This window comes from Chlorocebus sabaeus, chromosome 11 (assembly GCF_047675955.1).
Source record: "Chlorocebus sabaeus isolate Y175 chromosome 11, mChlSab1.0.hap1, whole genome shotgun sequence".
NCBI classification, from domain to species: domain Eukaryota; kingdom Metazoa; phylum Chordata; class Mammalia; order Primates; family Cercopithecidae; genus Chlorocebus; species Chlorocebus sabaeus.
In genome coordinates this window covers 9,412,243-9,432,652 of record NC_132914.1, presented here as the reverse complement: position 1 = coordinate 9,432,652, position 20,410 = coordinate 9,412,243, and the positions used below count along the sequence as shown (strand labels likewise).

The window sequence follows — 20,410 nt, the reverse complement described above, 5'->3', positions numbered from 1 at the left end:
AAAGCAGAACATAAGTCAAATCGTCCATGATGCTGCCTCTGGGAGTTGACTTGACCATGATGAAATGTATCAGAAATTGACAACATTCCATGACACCACCATGGTTTCTGTGCTGAGGATGGACATTGGAAAAAAACGCACAAGTTAGAAAGTTGATTTCTTATCCTGCCTTTTCCTCTGCCTCCAAACTCTATTAAATCCAATATAAATAAAAATCCCATTAAGTGTTTACTTTTTAAAGCTTCTTCCCAGAATCAGTTGTACATTCTCTTCTTTCAGCATACTTTCCATTTACCTAGACTGAAAGTTTGATTCCCTCATGAAACGTGCTCTTCTAAAACTTTCCAAAGTATTGCATTTGATTGTCAGAATTGTCAGAAGGCAGGTGAGTTGTTGTGTAAACCTTAACTTTATGCAATATCAATGTATCCACCTTAGAACAATTATAAATTCAAGATGCAATGTCTTTTAAAAATTATTCTCTTTTTTTGTTTTGTATTTTATTTTCTTCTTCTTGTATACTATCATTTCTCTAGAATCTCTTTTCCAAAATGATATGTTAGATTTGGAATTCAATGATGAAAGACAAAAATAAGTATTTAAATGAGGAAGTATGTATTTCCTCTGTCTCTTTTTATTTGTTATCCTATTCAATATGCAAAACCAGGCTGTGTGATCTAAATTAAGTTTTTTTATCCTCTAAAGCCTAGGTTTCATATCTAAAAATTAAGAATGATATTACCAGACTTGTAGGGCTGTTGTTTGCACACAAAGGAAGAATTAAATGTGATAATTTATAGACTCGCCTGCGAGCATAGTATTTTATTATTAGGTACTCAATAATTTTTTTTAACTTATCCTCACCTCCTCACCTCACCTCTGTAAATTTTAACAAAAGACAGGAGACCTGCATACTTACCAGTTCCTTATTCTGTATATCGAGTAGGGTAGAAATTTTAGAGACCCTCTAAAAATTTGTATCCTTGCTATCTTGCCATGCTATGGATTCCTGAATTATTTTATATTACTGGTCTTTTGCTCCATTGCCACCTTTCAGGATAAGGCTTACATCCATTATCTGAAAAGTCAGAGGTATATATTAATTATCTTGATTTATTTATATTAAATATGGACCATTTAATGCAATGTTTGAGTTACTTTTGCAAATATCTCATTTCCTCCCATGTTCACAAAAGTCAAAATATGAAAATAACCTAAATGTTCATTTCATTGATGAACAAGTGGATAAAGAAAATATAGTGTGTGTGTGTATATGTGTGCGTGTTTGTGTGTGTGTGTATATATATATATATACACACACACACACAAGAAAAAAGTTTCCACAAGAACTTCCATGTTCTCATTTAGAATTTAATTTTTTACCTCACACACCTCTTTTTTTTTCTACTTCCACTTGACACCTTTCTGGGGTACTAGGTAAGTTGTACCTGAATTCCACTTTCTCCCTCAAAATATCTGTCTCAAATTTGTATATACATTAGTAGGTATCAGTCAGGAAGGTCTCCCCCAACCCATTCAATAGGCCCTGCCCCAAAATTTGAAAAGTTTAAGAAATTCAGAGCCCTGATTATGTACATGGGTGTACATTTTTGCCGACATTTTTGCAGACAAAAATCCCCTTTGCTCTACCTACTCACCAATCTTCCCCCTTCCTATCAGTCTTCCCCCTTCCTATCAATCTTCCCCCTTCCTGTCAGTCTTCCTCTTCCCCTGAATCATTGGTAACAACTGATCTCTCTGTTTTCTTTGTCTTGACTTTTCTGGAACGTCATATAGCTAAGATAAATGGTAGTTTTTCCTACTGGCTTCTTTCACTTAGTAATATGCATTGAAGATTCCTCCATGTTTTTCATAGCTTGACAACATGTCATTTTATCCTCCAACGATATTCCATTGTATGAATGTACCGCAGTTTGTTTATCCACTCATCTTTTGAAAGACATCATAATTGCTTCTAATGTTTGGCAATTATGAATAAAGAAAATGTGTGTGCCAGTTTTTGTGTGTATATGTTTTCCACTTTCTATGGTTCCTAGATTGTATGTTAATACTATACTTAGCTCTATAAGAAACTGTCAAGTTCCCCGGCCCGAAGGTGCAGGCTGCAGAGATGGAGTGGTCCAGTGCCCCGGAGGGCAGCAGCTCCCACCTCCGCAGTGTGGAAGGGGCGGGACTCCCGCTTGTCCCGAGGCTGTGGCAATCTGTGGTGAAGTTGAAATGCTTTTCTGCTACACTGGCAACATGTTTTGATTCTTCTCAAATAACTTGCAAGCTACTGTGAAGCACATCAGCTTACCTTGCCCTGAAGGAAACACACTCTAAGGCCCACAAATGATTAAACCCAGCAATTTATGTGACAATAGCATTTTATTTTTCTTATCAAGATCTGGTTATTTGATCCACATAATGGTAAAGATTCGCAAGTTAGCCACCATCTAAATGATTCAAACCGATGATACTCTCTGCAGAAGAGGTAAGAACCACTGGCAGTAGGGTGGAAGGTATGTCATTACAGATAATGCTGACAGAGAAGGTAATCTGAGCCTACTTTATAAGAAAGGTGTGATTAAAGGAGAAAGGGGAAAGGGCATTCCAGGTTAGGAAAGATTCTGAACAAATATAAAATAATATGAAGGTGTGATCTGATATATTTAGGAAATAATGAATGATATGTGGGGGTATGTATCACCTGCAGAGATGGGTGAGGGAAGATTCAAGTGGAGATGAAGGCTGGAGCTGCTGGTGGAAAGACATCAGTGTATTTCAAAGGCCTGATGCTGGAGGCGGTAGAGAACCTCTGTAAATCAGGCAGCCTCCTTACTCTTGCTCCTACTGATCCCTCGGTCTAAAATGTCCTCTTCTCTTTCTCTTTAGAGATAGAGGGAAAGGGAGTCAGACAATAATCTCCAGGAGGCCCTCCCTGGTTATTTCTTACTCCTCTGTTGATTTCCTTTAATCTGGGAAGTGTCTTCTGACTCATGGCCTGAGGCTTTACTGACTCTGCTGACTCATTGCCCGGTGCTACTGATTGTCTTCTATCTTGTGTCAGTGCCCCCCCCACCCCCACCGTTTTGGGAAGGAATTAGCTTTAGGTTTTACTCAGATTGAAATTTTATTTAGAAACGGGAGTAGCAAGGACAGGTGCAGTTAGTTACACCTGTAATCCCAGCACTTTGGAAGGCCAAGGTGGGAGGATTGCTTGAAGCCAGGAGGTTGAGAAATGGGCATAGCAACCAATGTCAATAGAAGAAACAGCATATCACAGAATGTGATAAATCTCAAGAAAAGTTATGCACAAATTACTATGGGATCAGGAACGAGTGAGCTGCCTGATGCTGTCAGTGAAGGCTCTGAGGGCTGGGAAGGATTGGCAGGGTTACAGGAGACAAATAAATGCTACAAATAACGTTCAAAGTAGAAGGGGAAGTGAGGGTAGGGAAAGGAATGCAGACAAGGCTGTGCCTTGCTTGGAGAGCTAAGAAGTTCAGTGTTGCAGATGCTCAATGTCATGCCTTAGGAGGGAACTGCAAATTAAAACAATAAGGAGAAACCACTGCATACTATTTGAATGACTAAAATTCAAAATACTCACAACATCTGATGCTGGCAAGGATGTGGAGCAACAGGAGCATTCATTCACCGCTGGTGAGAGGTAAAAAGGCATAGCCACTTTGGAAGGCAGTGTGGCAGTTTCTTACAGAGCTAAGTATAATATTAACATACAATCTAGCAACCATAGACGCAGGACAAGAACTCGGGCAAAGACGCCGCAACCACAAAGGTTTCTAACCAGAAAATCAACACCCCAAAGATGCCATAACATTATCTATGATCAATCTCCATCTGTATATTGAACTCAATCCACCTACCTCCTTAGGGATTTCAAGCTTGTAATTTTCTTTCTTTTGTTCGCTCTGGACACTATCATTTTCTTTTCATCTCCACTTGTTCACTCACCTTCACCTCCCAGTGTGGTGCAATATCTCTATGTTAAAAACAAGCAAAAGCCATCTTTTGTTTACCAGGCTCCCATACACATGATTCTAATTTTCTTATATTTCTTCTTAACATTTCTCTAATTTTCTTAACAGCAAAAAGGTTAAAAAATCTCTCTGTGCTTACTGTTTCATCCTACTTTTCCTTTATGCTAATTAGGCTTTTTCCTTCATTATTTCTATGAAAACACTCCGGTCAAAGTCACCATTAACTTCCATCTGAACACATCTAATGGCTGGTTCTCAGAATTCATCTTACTCACCAGATAAGCATTAAAAAAAAAGAAACAACTGATTATTTCCTTTTCATAACATATATTCTTCACTAAAATATGTTGTTCCTTAGGACACCGTTCTCTTCGTTTTCCTTTTGCTTCACTCACATCCCAATCCTCCCTCAGATTTGGATTCCTCTTTAAATTAATTTAAAATGTTGTTGTGTCCCAGAATTCAGTTCTTTGTCCTCTTTTTTTTTTTTTTTTTTTAATTCATCCTGGGATGAACTAAATTGGATAGTACCCATTGAATGGCCATAATGGGAGTTAATTTCTTGTAACCTCATGACTTAACAGCCATACATTGATAATGCCCAAAATTATATTTCCATACCATTGCTTGATCTCCAGAACCACATATCTGACTGGATTCTTGGCATATTGACTTTGATCTACTATAGAATTTTTAAACTTAACACATCAAAAAATGGGCAACTCTTCCCAACAAGTTTCTCCATCTCGATAAATGAATATTCCATACCTACGGTTCTTCCGCCAAAAACTTGGAATCACCTTTGACTTTTCCTGCTGCTCTCACATGAATTAAACCTGTCAGAAAATATTGTTCACCTTGGAAAATATAGAAACACAGTTATTAATTATGGAAGTATTGTTGATTGAGATACCTTAAAAGAAATACTGAGTTAGCATGATAGGAGGATTCATTCTCCCTCTGTTCTTTAACAGTCTTTCCATTCTCACATCTCATGCCTGTTTCAGAGGACACTTTTAAAGTGGGGCCTAATTGGATAGTACCTGAGAATGGCCAGAATGACAATGAATTCAGAAGTATTTACAAAGATAGAAATAGGGAGAAATGAAGATGAAAGTCATAGTTATCAAAGACATAAGGGAAACAAAAATAAACTAAAAGCAGAAGAAAAATAAATGGCCACAAGGAGGAGACAGAGGATGAATATAGGATGGAATTTATTTTGAAAGTATTAATATAGTCACCCAATTAGGTGAGTATACCTGACCTGGATAATAAAATATCTCAATTAAAATGAAGCACTATGAAGACAAGCTGATTCATTCAAATCCTGGATCAACATTTACTTGTCCTGTGGCTTTTGGCAAGTTACTGAACCTCTGTGCTTTATTTTTCTTAATAGTAAATTTGCCATAAGTTCAGTGCCTACCACAAATATAACTGATAAAAGCATACAGAAAGAGCAATAAATGGCAGCTGTCATCGTAGAAGTAAGTTTGGATTATTCTGGATTATCTTAAAAATGGAAGAAACCTGGCCAATTGTCCAAGCACTGACAGTGAAGCTTAAACAAACCAATCCTCAGGAACACAACCAGGGTCTGCCTCGAGCCTGTCCAGAAGAACTCGATTATATCACTTTTCTTCATTCATAACTCTTTCCATGATATACAATTATCTTGATCTTTGCTTTCTATGTTTCTTTACTATCTGTGCTGACCACCCTCTACTATAATATAAGCTAAATGCTTGTATGATTCATTAACCATTGGTCCCCAGAAAATACAGTTGTGCCTGGGACATCTGTAGTGATCAACAAACATATGAAATGGGAAAAGTTCCCTTGTCCCCCTCGCAGAGCGTGCAGTGGAGGTATGGCTCACTTCGTCAGTGCACCGCTACTCAAACCTCCAGGGGAGGGGCAGGCTGTGGGGCTCCGGCCCCACGGCAGTGTCTAGGAGTGAATGTTTGCATCTGAAGCCCCAGTGGGCGTGTGTTACAGGGTGCTCTTTTAGTTTACCCATCCATAGGTGGCTTGTGTTAGTCAGCTCAATTAGACCTCTACCTTATAGCAAGGACAGAGGCTTTCTGTATCCAAGGGTTCTTGCCTTGATGTACCAGAAGAATCAGATCACACGTGGGCTTGGAGAATGAGTGCAAGGTTTTATTGAGAGGAAGTCGCTCTCAGCAGATGGTGGAGCCAAAAGGGAGATGGTTTTCCCCTGGAGTCTGGCCACTCAGTGGCACAGGCTCTCCTCAGATTGTCCTGGCCGAATTCTGCCTTGTTTCACCAGCTGGTGGCCTGCCCATGTGCTCTTGACGTCCAGCCACTTGTGTCTTGTTCCACTGATGACTACTCTCAATGTCTAACCACTTGTGTGTCTGCCTGCTAGGATCTTGGGATTTTTATAGGCACAGGATGGGGACATGTGGGCCAGGGTGGTCTTGGGAAATGCAACATTTGGGCATGAAGGCAGGAGTGCCTGTCCTCACCTAGGACTATGGGCAAAGGCCCGGGGGTAGAGCCCTCGCCAAGGACCCACCTTTCTCTACCCAGCACTTCTCTGCTCCCCTTCTGTATCACATACATTCAAATAAATGATTAATTGCCCCTGTCATGAAATTTTATAGTAATTTTAAAGGAAAGTGCAATGGCAGATATACTTAACATACTATGAATCCTCAATTCAAATATACTTGATCAGATCACTTTCTTTCAATCAGTCACACTATTTCCCATAATCACACTGGGTAGATTAGATGATAGTACATTTTTCTTATTGTTAGTGTTTTGTTTTTGAGACAGGGTCTGGCTCTGTCACCCAGACTGGACTGCAGTGGCAAGATCCATGATCTCAGCTCATTGCAATCTCCGCCTCTTGGGCTCAGGTGATTCTCCCACCTCAGCCTCCTATGCAGTGGAGCTACAGGCATGTGCCACCACACCCAGCTAATTTTATAAACCATGGGTTTCACCATGTTGCACAAGCTGACCTCAAACTCCCAGGCTCAAGCAGTCCTCCCACCATGGCCTCCAGAAGTACTTGGGATTACAGGAGTGAGCCACCATGCCCAGTGCCTGGTACTGCTTTTTACAAGAAGTATACTTTCAAACTTCCAGACTTTTATTCAGACGTTTGCCCTGACTGATAAACATTGCCTTCTTCTTTCTCTTCTTAGGCAATATTTACCTTTCCTTCAAATATCAATGCAAATTTTAATTAATCCAATTGATTATCATTCTTATTTTTTTACTTACATATGTTTTGTATGCAAATGCTTGATAAACTTTGTGATATGACTACAGTCTGACACATTTTTCCCTTCATTTTCACTACTGTTTGTCACAAATGATCTGCCATAATTTTGGTCTGATAGTTATTAGTTGTTTGGTTTATTAACTTTTAATAAAGCTCATTCCACTTTGAAATCCACGTTTAAGCTTTCTGTAAATGAAGGAGAAAATATTAATTATACTTTTCTATGACAGGAAATCTTACAGAATTTAGTATTTGTGTGAGAGCCTGGTAAGTCAAAGGCGAACCAACAATTGTAATGAAGAGAGAGGACCAAATATCACTGATAGAAGCACCTAAGGCTTTAGCTTAAAGGTGGTAAGAAGTCTGTGAAAAGCTATCACCAATTGCAAAATACTTCCTTTTTTTCCTGTCTGCAGTCATAACACCCACAGTAGTCAACATCTTATGGTCCTTCTCTTTTACACATCCACAGGTCATCCCTGTATGTTAATCAGTCTTATCTACAATGTTACACATTCCACTAATTTCAATTCTTACTGCATGTACTCCTTGTCATTGCTATCTTAGTGTCTTTTACTCATTCTTCAGCTATAAACATAGATGATGGAGTATATGAAAGACATCAAAATGTAGCAGAAAGAATTTACACACTGGGTAGATGCTACTAGGTACTACTTTTTACAAGAAATACCATGATTTAAAAAGTCCCCCAAATTTCTTAAACTTCTCTTCCCATGTTTAAAATCAGGATGATAATGCCCATCATACATATATGCATGCATTCATTCATTCATTCAACAAATATGTATTGGGTAACACAGGAAATCCTCACTTAACATCATCAATAGATTCTTGGAAGCTGCGTAGAAACAAGGTAGAACCAAACTAACCAGCATATTTCTGGTCACAAAAACATCACCTACCTTGTAAATAAAGACTCAAAACACTTCTAAGAGTAAACATTAAAACAAATGTGAACTATACATAATATGTACATTCAGAAAAGATGAATGAAACAAGATAATCATATACCCAATTTTTAGTAAATCAGTGGGTGTTGGTGGTCATAGTAGTAGGTAAAATCAAGGAATAGGTGTTTGCAAAATAAAAATTGACAGAAGCACCTCCTAAAACATGCAGTTCAACACTACACAATCAGGAATAGGGAGGACTCACTGAGCCCTTTCCAACTGCATTGCTTATTTACCTGCGTTTGTATATTGACTATTTTACAGATTCTTATTTTACAATCATTTGTATTCATTCATTCATTCATTCATTCATTCATTCATTCATTCTCCCACATACTTATTTCAGCTCCATGTCTCAGGTGGCCAGAGACTATCCCAGCAGCTCAGGACCAAGATGGGCACTGACTGTGAAGGGGCCACCATCCCATCGCAGGGCATACTCACACACACGCACCCTCACTCACACTGGGACCGTGTAGACACGCCCACTCACCTAACGTGCACATTTTGGGACATGGGAGGAAACAGGAGGGCCCAGGAAAAACCCATGCAGACGTGGGGAGACCATGCAAGCTCCACACAGTGGTCCCAGCTGGGAAGGAATTTTTTTTTTTTCCCTCAACATCGTTATAACAAAACAACCTTACACAGAAGGATGTTACTCAAGAACCTGCTTTAACTGCATGTCAGTCACTATTTTAGAGCCATGGGACATTTTCTTCTGGGAATAAAGGACAAAAAATTTATGACCAAAGGTATCTCTATGTGTGTTGGGTAGTGCTCAGCGTTACGGAAAAGAGTGAAGCAAGGAAGAGGGACAAGAACGTGGGCTGGTGTGTAGTTGAGTAGGAAAGATGTTCTAAATGTTCAAAAAGAAAGTTCACATAGCCTGAGAATGAGTGAAGGAAGAATTTTAAGAGTCCCTTTTGGCTAAAACAGAAGTTACAAGGACACACGCTGTGGTAGGTGAATGGTAAGTGACTGAATTTACCCAACTTACAACTGAAAACTACTGAATATTTTAACTGAGATTTTTTAAAACTCAGTGACAAAAATGGGTTTGGGATTTTAACTTTTTAAATTTTTAGTACTTTTAAGAAATTCAGCATTTATTTGAAGTGAGCTTTTTTATTATTAAGAATTGGTTTTTTTTGGTAAAAATATTTGAATCATACTAAGTTTCTGTTTCCAAAATCAGGTACTGTCTTATTTTTTTGGTTGTTTATTCTTCACTTCATTCTCAAAATAATTTGAAGAGTGTAGAGAAAGAAATTTTAGAATGGAAGATCATTTTAAGTGAATTGACAAAGAATTCACAGAGAAGGAGATAGCAGGGAGAAAAAAATATGTACAAGCTATGTCAAAGGGCATGTTAGTAAACAAAATATCTGCCACTACAACTCACATAGTTACTATATTGAGAAGTCTAACATTCTGCTAATTAGAAGAAAAAAAAGAAATCGGATCACTTATAAAGTAAAAGACTACCACTTATTTGGAAAAATGGAAGCTTTTTTGATCATGGGGGTTTAACAACAGCAACAAAATCTTCCATAAAACTATGTAAGAGCTACTCTAATGGCAAAATAGACAACATCCTCCCCAGTATTCGTATGATAAACACATCAGCTAGCTTTGTATGGCTGTTCTTATAACTATTTTCAATGCAAGCTAAAATAACTTAAAATCTCATTTCATAAAGTTAAATGTATGCAATACAATGCATATTACATTGTGATGAAAGGACACTAGGAAACCATTCAGCCTTAAATATTTATCTAATCACCACTACACCTGAAATTAGGTGATTTCATCACATCAAAATTCTCCATTTCCAAGAAATTCACTATAAAGTGCAAACATTACTGAAGAATAATGCAGCAAGTCACTAACTGTATTATTTTACTTTATTTGATAGTTTTCCTTCAATATCTAAATCTAAGCAATATCAGGCCTGCCCCACGTGGAGCCTTCAAATAAAAAAAAATTGGTGTATAAAATATGCAAGAAGTTGGGTAAATTCTAGGTCATAATCAGGAATGATTTCTTCCAACACAAGGCCATGAAATTTAGCCTCTATAAGATCCAATTATATTAGACTTGCTTCTCACAATGGGATAAACTGTATATCTGGTGGTGTGCTATCCATCAGAAATCACTTCATTTGAACAATGTGATTTAGACTATGCTAGGGCTAAGATGAATCATGAACTTTTGTTCTCCAGAAGGATACACATAGTGGAGTATCTATTTACTTAATGTTGAAGATAAGGAGACAGGAAACAAATGCTCTATCTACTTCTTTACCAGAAGTAATTTATTATTTTTGTGTTTTTGTGTTCATGGTCCACGTATCTCTGAGCACCTATTAAAGGGCTTCCTGGAAAACAAAAAGCAAACAAACAAACAAAAAATGTGTCCCATCTCACATGGTTCTACCCTACCAGAGAGGAAGATCATATACTGACAGATACTGAAATTGTAAGAGTTGGACACTACATTTTGCAAAGTCATTGAACCCTGTGCTCACTTGCAGTCTTCAGGTAGCCATGAAGGTTGAAGATGGATACAGCACCTTAAATATTGAAATTTGAAAACCAGCTCTCACCTCAGGTAAGAATGCCCAGAGCCAATAATTTGGAAATGAATTAGAAAAATGAATACAACCTTTTTTTTTCCTTTTTCTACTATTGATAGTATATATAGTTTAATTTCTTTTTCCTGAATAATGTGAGTGCTCTATAGCATTTGAGCTGTACCTTCATAGGCTCATACAGACCTATTTAGAATACAAATATCAAATATAAGGGCAGGGAACTTTGCATTAAGCCTCTGAGAGTTTAATGCTTGAAGGCATAGAGGTTTAGGGGACAAGGGAAGATAATGTTTAGAAACTTCATTTTCTAAATGTGAGCAACAACAAAAAAATAATCTTCCATAAAGGTATGTAAGAGCTACTCTAATGGCAAAATAGATAAAATCCTCCCCAATATTCCTACAATAAACACATCATCTAGCTTTGTATGGCTGTTCTTATAACTACTTTCAATGCAAGCTAAAATAAAAGCTCATTTCATAAAGTTAAATGTGTGTGTGATTCTCCAGTTGCTGTTTATTAAAGCAGTTATTCATGGGATGGATGGGCCTAAAACAAAACAAAACAAAAAATATAAACACATCAGGCCTTCACAGAGAGTAATGTTTTGGCTTGGAGAGGTAAAGTCCATTGGGGATGAGGATGGGTGTGTGGTATGGGAGGGGGCCATGCCTATTGTTGATGATCATCAAGAGAACACAGGTGAGATCTGCCAGGAAAGCTCTTTCTATTACTTGGAGAATCTTGAGACGGCAGGGGCGGGGCCAGGGGCAGGGGTGAGCCTTCCCCATAGCTAACCCACACTGCCTGCTCCTTGATATCTTTGTTTTATGCCTACAGTGGCATACTCCTGGTGGCGTGTGATGGCCGATTCTGCTGATTCTGTGCGTGGGGATGGTTGTCGGGCTAGTGGCTCTGGGGATTTGGTGTAAGTGTTGACTCTTTGCCAAAGATTCGATTGGAGGAAGGTAATACTGAAGGGTCATGGCATATCCCACTAAGCTTCTCAATTGTCACTATTTGTCTGTTTGTCACTACTTCAATTGTCCTATACAAAGCTGCCAAGATATTCTCAATGAAGGAGAACACCGACCTTTTCCTTGTGATCAAAATAACTTTCTAGGTTTTCATTAATTAAAAGTATTTTTAAGAATTTACTACTGGCTTTTAAGAACTCCTAAATATGGATCCAAACTAGTTAAAAAAACTATTTTGTCCCTCTTCCTATCTTGCATATCCTAAGAACCATGGAGTTTTTCAATTTCATATGTAAATCCTATGTTCCCCTGTCTGAAATCTTTCTCATTGTATTCTCTCTACCTCAAATTTCCTTCATCCCACTTTGTTTACTAAAATATTGTGCTTCTTCCCTCCAGTAAATCTCACAGTCCTCCAATGGCACACTGTAGTTTGCATAGCTGTTGCTTGTTTACATATTTGTTGATTTTTCGTAAGATATTTTAGAATCTTTCATTTATCATCTTTTATGTCTTTGTTATTTACCTAATTATCACAAGTACTTTATTTATTTATCTATTTGGAACAAAGTTCTGCTCTTTCACCCAGGTTGGAGTGCAGAGGAGCTATTTTGGCTCACTGCAACCTCTGCCTCTCAGGTCTGAGAGATTCTCATGCCTCGGCCTCCCGAGTAGCTGGCAGTAAGGTGCGAACCACCACGCCTGGTTAAGTTTTGTATTTTTAGTAGAGACAAAGTTTCACCATGTTGGTCAGTCTGGTCTTGAACTCCTGGCCTCAAGTGATCTGCCAGCCTCAGCCTCTCAAAATTCTGGGATTATAGGCATGAGCCACCATGCCCAATCTTATCACAAGTACTTTAACCATAACAAGAAATCAGTATGCATTTTAAAATAAATAAATAGTCTCTCATCACGCAAGGAACAGAAAATGAGTTCATTCACCTCTCTGAACTCAACTGAGAATCCTGTATTCAAGAAAATGTCAAAACAACCGCTTCGGGCACATTATTGATCTAGGGATCTTTTTTATTTGTGATCGCCTCCTTCAAACAGTTCACTTATTAACCCTCAGGTGTCAGTTTTGTGTATTTCTTAATTTCTTCTTTATAGCCCCTTCACTCTTTTCAACACTCATTTAATCACCTGTATCTAGTAAACTCTTCAGATATTGGCAATTTTAATGAAATGAAAATTCAATAAAAAATCTTTGCATCATTTTTATAATTCTGATTACAAAATGTTATTATTTATTTTTTACATCTAGCTGTCATGCAGCAAAATTACCTACAAGTTGAGAATGAAGATCTCTCAGGAACTCTGCAACAATTAGCAAAGCGCTTCTGCCAATATGTAACAAAACAATCAGAACAAAAGGGCGGCTGGATGTGGTGGCTCACGCCTGTAATCCCAGCATTTTTGGATGCCAGGACGGGCAGATCCCCTGAGGTCAGGAGTTCGAGACCAGCCAGGACAACATGGTGAAACCCTGTCTCTACTAAAATACAAAAAAAAAACTTAGCTGGGCATGGTGGTGGGTGCCTGTAGTTCCAGCTACTCGGGAGGCTGAGGCAGGAGAATTACTTAAACCTGGGAGGTGGAGGTTGCAGTGAGCCAAGATCGTGCCACTGCACTCCAGCCAGAGCGACAGAGTAAGACTCAGTCAAAAATAACAACAACAACAACAACAACAAAAACAGAAGGGCACTTTTAGTAAGTATTTTTTTTTAACCTCTTCATTTCTCTAATCCCTGGAGCATTTCTCTGACGGTAACTGAAGGGAGTCTTGAGATCTGCAGAAAACATTGAATGTAGGGAAAATGTAATTCCAATTTAAAAACAGCAACAACATTCTTGTGCTTGGTTTCTCCAGACAACCATAAACACAGCCCCTGTGACACAAACTGGAGATATTATGGAGATAGCCGCTACGGGTTCTTCAAACACAACTTGACATGGAAAGAGAGTAAGCAGTACTGCACTGACGTGAATGCTACTCTACTGAAGATTGACAACCAGCACATTCTGGTAAGAAGATTCTTATGTCAAATATTTTGGAGGCAAGGGAGAAAACTCTCAAATGTAACACTTGACCTTTTCTGTTTTTTCCATTTTTCTTAACATCTTTCAGTTTGTACTAATCTAAGAACCTTATGGAAACCTAGTAAGGATTACAGAACCCAAATATTCAATCCAATCATAATATTCTACAACATTGCTAGAGTTGATCAGTCAAATTGACTTGTCCCTTCCTGACAGCTCAGGTACATAGTCGGTCACATAAAAAGAGTCAGCCCAGTGATGTTCTCAATCATTTGTGTCCTGTGTTGTTCTAACTTGCTGCACTGCCCACTTACTGTTTTTGTGGGCTCAAACTCATACAGAGGATATCCAGTAAAACTAATAAGCTTTTGTTTCCGCTCCAGCAAAATAAGAGAATTTCCTAAAATCTCAGCTCTATTACAAAAAGATTGATTGAAGACATATATGTATATCCTGAATTTGTATTAGTCTAGGCTGGTTCTAGTTTAAAGATTTATACCTAAAAGTAGTCATGCAATTTTTTTAAGAAAAAAAAAAAGGTATAGGTGAATTTCAAGTAGAATTTATCTGTCAGGTTCTGTAGGGAAGTATATAATGTTGACATATTCCAAAGAAAAGATTAGGAAATTAGAGAAAGGTTACTAGTGGCTTAAGCTTTTAGAAATAAGCAGTCAAATACGACTGTCACACAGTATCTCCTGTGGAATGCCATTCTGAGTCTTACATATTGGTCAAGAACCTCAAGTCACTTCCTATTTGCCAAAAATGTATCTCACTTGTTATTCCGGGAGGTGTGAAAGAATGTAGACGTTTGTCCTCCATTTAGTTTTCTTACTCACATACTGATTGATTTACCTATTCCTTCATTAATTCAACAAATATGTGCTAAAACTATCCAGGACTTGGACCTATGCAGTTAATAAAACAGAAAAAATAATCCTTAAGCTCAAGGAGCGTATATTTTAGGTGAAGCAACAGCCAAGAAATAAAACAAGCGACATAGTATACAGTATAGTAGGTAGTGATTATTGCTAACTAGAGAAAAGTAAACCAGAAAAGGTAGATGTATGTTATTAATAAATCCCTTTGAGAAAGACATTATATACTCCTTGACTCAACTAACTAAATTAATACTTCTGTAGGTAAGATTTCATAGGCAAGCTAAGCAATAAAACCAAACCATATAGAGTTTTAAATCTAAGGAATATAAAGCTCACCAATAATGTATTTCTTTGTGTTTTCTTTCTCTAACTGTTTACATTTATTCCTTTGAATCATGTTTGGTAGTCTATTTGGGAGTATAATCTTCAATTGATTGCAGATACAAATATATGCTGTAAACACATAGGAAGGTTAGAGTATCAGCTATTTTGTGTACAATTTTACTTGTGTCCTACAAGCTTTTTTAAGTTCTAAGACAAGTGAAATTGGTACAGATTCAAATATCAAATGAAATACATTAATATTAATATACACATGTAATCCAACTTTTTTTTTTGTCCGAGGTCTTATCATAAAGCTTTGTCTTTATGTCATTACCAACAGCTGTGGAGGGATTCTGACCATTGTGTTTATTTATATTTATAATAGGAATACATCAAAGCCAGGACTGGTTTAATTCATTGGGTCGGATTATCCCACCATAACACTAATGAGGTCTGGAAGTAGGAGATGGCTCAGTTCTCTAAAAATATACTTAAGTCCTCAATACTCAGAATAGAAAGTAATACTAGAAACTCTTATTCTTGATATCCCCTTTCCTCTCAGTCCAAGTCACTTAATAGTTGAGATGTGTCTCTACACCCTACTATGGGTTATATAAGCAGCAGCTGAGTCACTTACCCCCTACTTCAAACCAGAGAGCACTGGTCATAAGACAATTCTACTTTCTTCTCTCCCCTTCTTAAACTCTTTTATCTAAGTCACAACTGATCTTTATACCTGATATTATTCCCATTCGTTTCTACATTCATCTTTACCACGGAACAGAGTGTGTGTGCCTGTGTGTAAGTTTAGATTGCTCTGATTCTCTCCATATATATACACACACACACATATATGTGTATACACACACACACACACACAGATATATATATATATAGAGAGAGAGAGAGAGAGAGAGAGAGAGGGTCTCGCTCTGTCACCAGGCTGGAGTGCAGTGGTGCGATCTTGGCTCACTGCAACCTCCACCTCCTGGGTTCAAGTGATTCTCGTGCCTCAGTCTCCTGAGCAGTTGGGATTACAGGCACGCACCACCACACCCAGCTAATTTTTGTATTTTTAGTAGAGACGGGATTTCAGCATGTTGGCCAGAATGGTCTCCATCTCCTGGCCTCATGATCCGCCTGCCTCAGCCTCCCAAAGTGCTGGGATTACAGGTGTGAGCCCACGGGGCGCCTGGCCCTCTCCACATATTTTTAAATCAAAATTTCATCCTTATTATTTTACAGTTGAAAGTTGTAAACTTGAAAGTCTTTTGACTTTTCAGTGGCATTTTGCCTACTCTTCTATCCTCCAAGCCTCCAAGAATTCAATACATTGTGGTTCACAGGATAATTCCAATGTCCATTAATGAAGCTCTATCCTACTACACATGATGCAGGCAAATGGGCTGTTAACACTGGCTTGTGAACCTCAGCCACTTCCTATATGGTTTTCCAATGTCCAGTCTCAACATCTTTCGTCCATCCTACATATCAAAACTACAGTCTCTCTCCAAGTAAAATTTAAACTGATAACCAAATCTTGTACAATCTGATCATTACTTATACTATTAATTAACTTATTTAATAAGTATTTAGTAAGTATTTACTACAGGTAGGATCTCAGGATACTACAGCTACAACTCTTCACAGACCATGGGCTTTATCTCCTATTACTTGCTGCCTCATTCACAATATTGCAGACAAATTAGTGGGTTTTTAAAAAAATTCTTCCAACAAATCAAACTCGTTTTCTTGTCTCAAGGCTTTTGCATTTGCTATTTTCTTCTCCTAGAATGCTCTGCCTCCACAACCCCATGACTGCTTCCTTCTTGTGAATCAAGTCTCTATTTAAACATCACTTCTTCAATGAAGCTAAGTCTAATTACCCAAACCAAATTAGCTTCCCTTCAGCCCACATCCACACAGTCTACCACTGTTTTGTTTCTTTGTAACTTTACCACTGTCAGAAATTTTCTTGTCTATTTGTGGGCTTCTTACTGGCATCACCTGACTGAAATGGAAGTTCCCCCACAGGAAAGCCCTTGGCTTTCTTGCCTTTCCTTATCAGTCTATCCTCAGCCCATAGAACAATGTTGTCACATAGTTATGCAGATATATGCCAAATAAACTAATAAATACATATTCTTTGTCCTCTCATGATAAACAATCTAGAAGAGAATAAAAGATAACAGCCATTACAATACAGCCTGCTGTCTTAGATCATCTATCCTGTAACATAAATCCTCAGTTAAAAAATATTGAATCAATTCACTTTTCCATGAACCTATTGCCATCCATGGCAGCTATTTGTCCTGCCCATCTCCTGTCTGTTCATCTAAATCCTGCCCTTCCATCAACACCGAACTAAAGTCTGAACTTGTAAATAAAACCTTTTCCCATCATTTCAGAGCTATCTCAATCTCTTCTTTGGGGCTCCTATTGTACAAGGGTTCCCGTGCTCCTTAATCTTATGCTACACGAAATTGCTATTGAGCTTTTCAGATACACATACCTTGTACTACCAAGCAGGTTGGGAGTTACTCAATAATGAGAAACTTCTTTTCTCTGTTTTCCCCAGAGTCTCCATTTTGTGCATCAAAATACTATACACAGAGTTTGACTGTTGATTACTTCCTTAGTCTCTGAAGGAATTTATTCTACCTTTCCCATTCACAGGTTTGAGCTTTCTGAAGATGGAAAAGGAAATGTGAATTGTGCTTATTTTCATAATCAGAAAAGGCACCCTACCTTCTGTGAGAACACACATTATTGAATGTGTGACAGGAAGGCTGGCAAGGCCAAGGTGGACCAGCTACCTTCATGCAAAGAAAGGGGCCGGATATCACAGTTAAGGGTTTTATTGCACAATGAAAGTTCTGAATGAAAAAATCAATAGCCAAAAATTGCTTATTTCTTCCTTTCTTCTCCTTGATGTCATTTTTAATATTATCTTTACTACCAGAATCACTTGCCCACTCCCTTCTTTGAATATCCAGAAGCCAACGTGTAAATTGATCACCTGTTTCCCAATTATTCTACTTTCCTTTAATTTTCTTTCTTCTTGTCTAATTTCTAATTACCTGAATACAATATGATTTACTGCATTTTCATATATACACACATAAAATTAAAATCAGGACAATATAGGCTAGTGCTTAATTAAGCTGGGCAAAATATCGAAGCTTAAAATGTGTGCAGAATATCTAAGTTTGAATGATAGCGTGATGTAACAAAACGAATACTAAACTTGGAATCGGTAGAACAATTTAGATAATGTCACTTAAAGTACAAAAATGAACAAGTCACATAGATGTTTTACCTTCTATTTTCTCATACTTAACATAGGAATAATACATTCTCCATTTATACCTCACAGTTCTACAACTTAAAATAAAACTTTGTAGTGTTAACTATACCAGAAACTTTACAAAAGCAGGCACTGTGACTTCTCCATTTACTATTGTATTACCAGCACCAACCCCAGATCCTAGCTTACAGGAAACAGAAAGACATTACACAAAGACAATTACTATTCCAAGTTCATTTCTGGTTAGACTCAACAGCAGTAATTTTGTGCAAAAGAAGGAAAAGAAAATTTGTAAGAAAGCTCGTGGGGTTTGTAAAATGAATAAATGCTTCTCAAGAAGGCCCAGAGGCTACTACACAGAAGGACAAGTTAAAATGCTTTAGTTAGGTCTTTTCCTAACAACTCTATGCTTGCTTCTTGCTGAATAACTCAGCAAGTATTTACAGAATACATGGAAAGGCACCCTTTCACAGGATAATAGGCAAAAACTGCATTTCTTTCCCACAGCTTCCCTTCTTTAGTGAATACGATTTATAAACATGATTCTCAAACATCTCAGCTGAGGTGTTGGTTAAAACATTGAGACATTCAAACACAAATGCTGATGTTACTCAGTGGGAAGCCTGAGGACACACAGAGATGTGGGTTTTTACAAGCACCATGACATAATTCTTGTACAAGTAGTCTTTAATACAGTTAGAGAAATATCACTACTTTAGAACTTACTCTCTCTGTAAGTAATTTAGTGTCTTTAAAACTCTATTTCCTCATCTACGAAATGGGTTTAATATTATGACCTTGCTCATAAGGTAATTGTGAAGCTCATTTGACATGATTATATAAAGTATTGATCAGAATACTAAGCACATAATACATCCTCAATAAATGTGTGTTACTCTTAAAGCTTTGTGTACTAACACTCAAAGACACTTGAATCTTTATCTTTTTTCTAGACTATTAATAAACAAGCAGATTTGGAGGGCTTAGGAAAAATAACCGAAATACCTCAAATTCTACTTGCTATTTCAAATGTCTAGAGATCTTGGATTTGGAGTGAATGTATTATTATTTTCTTATTTTTAATTGTTTATTTAGAGAAACCAAATAGGAACTAATAATTCAGAACATTATCCAAAAATTAACCATATCTTTGGCTTTCGTTTCATCTCCCCAAAATGGGAAAGCATATGTTCATACATCACTATGGCACACATAAATTTAGAAGAATAGTATCTTAGTGCATGGCACCAATACAACTTAAAAATGTAAGCCAATCAAACTGTGCCTACAAAGATACTTTTTTCCTAGTATTTGTATCTAAAGCATCTTACACATGAAATCAAAATAACAGAAACGTTAGTAACACAAATCAGAACACTCCATTCCAAATACTAAATCTTCTACCTATTATCTAAGTGAACTTAGCAAAATTCGACTCCTCTGTGCTTCAAATAACAACTAAGTTACAAGCATACCTCAGAAGTATTGTGGATGCAGTTCCAGATCACCACAATAAAGAAATCATTGCAATAAGGTGAGTCACACTAATGACTTGGTTTCCTAATGCATATACAAGTTATATTTGCCCTAAACTGTTGCCTATTGAGTATGCAACAGCACTATGTATACAAATGTACATGCTTTAATTTAAAAATACAATACTTTATTGCTAAAAATGCTAACGATTACCTGAGTCTTTAGTGAGTGGAAACCTTTTAACTGGTAGAGGGTTGTGCCTCGATGTTGATGGATGCTGACTGATCAGAGTGGTGGTTGCTGAAGGATGGGGTAGATGCAGATGCAGCTATTTTTAAAATAAGACAACAGTGGGCCAGGCACGGTGGCTCACGCCCTGTAATCCCAGCACTTTGGGAGGCTGAGGTGGGCAGATCACGAGGTCAGGAGTTGGAGACCATCCTGGCCAATATGGTGAAATCCTGTCTCTACTAAAAATACAAAAATTAGCTGGGCGTGGTGGTGCACACATGTAGTCCCAGCTACTTGGAAGGCGGAGGATGCAGTGAGCCAAGATTGCGCCACTGCACTCCAGC

The 20,410-nt window shown here is 37.7% G+C and overlaps 1 pseudogene; it reads left to right on the top strand.

Annotated features, from left to right (window-relative positions):
- The first annotated feature begins 10,698 nt into the window (after positions 1-10,698).
- LOC119622679 (C-type lectin domain family 1 member B-like) lies at positions 10,699-20,402 on the top strand (annotated as a pseudogene).
- The last annotated feature ends 8 nt before the right edge of the window (positions 20,403-20,410 follow it).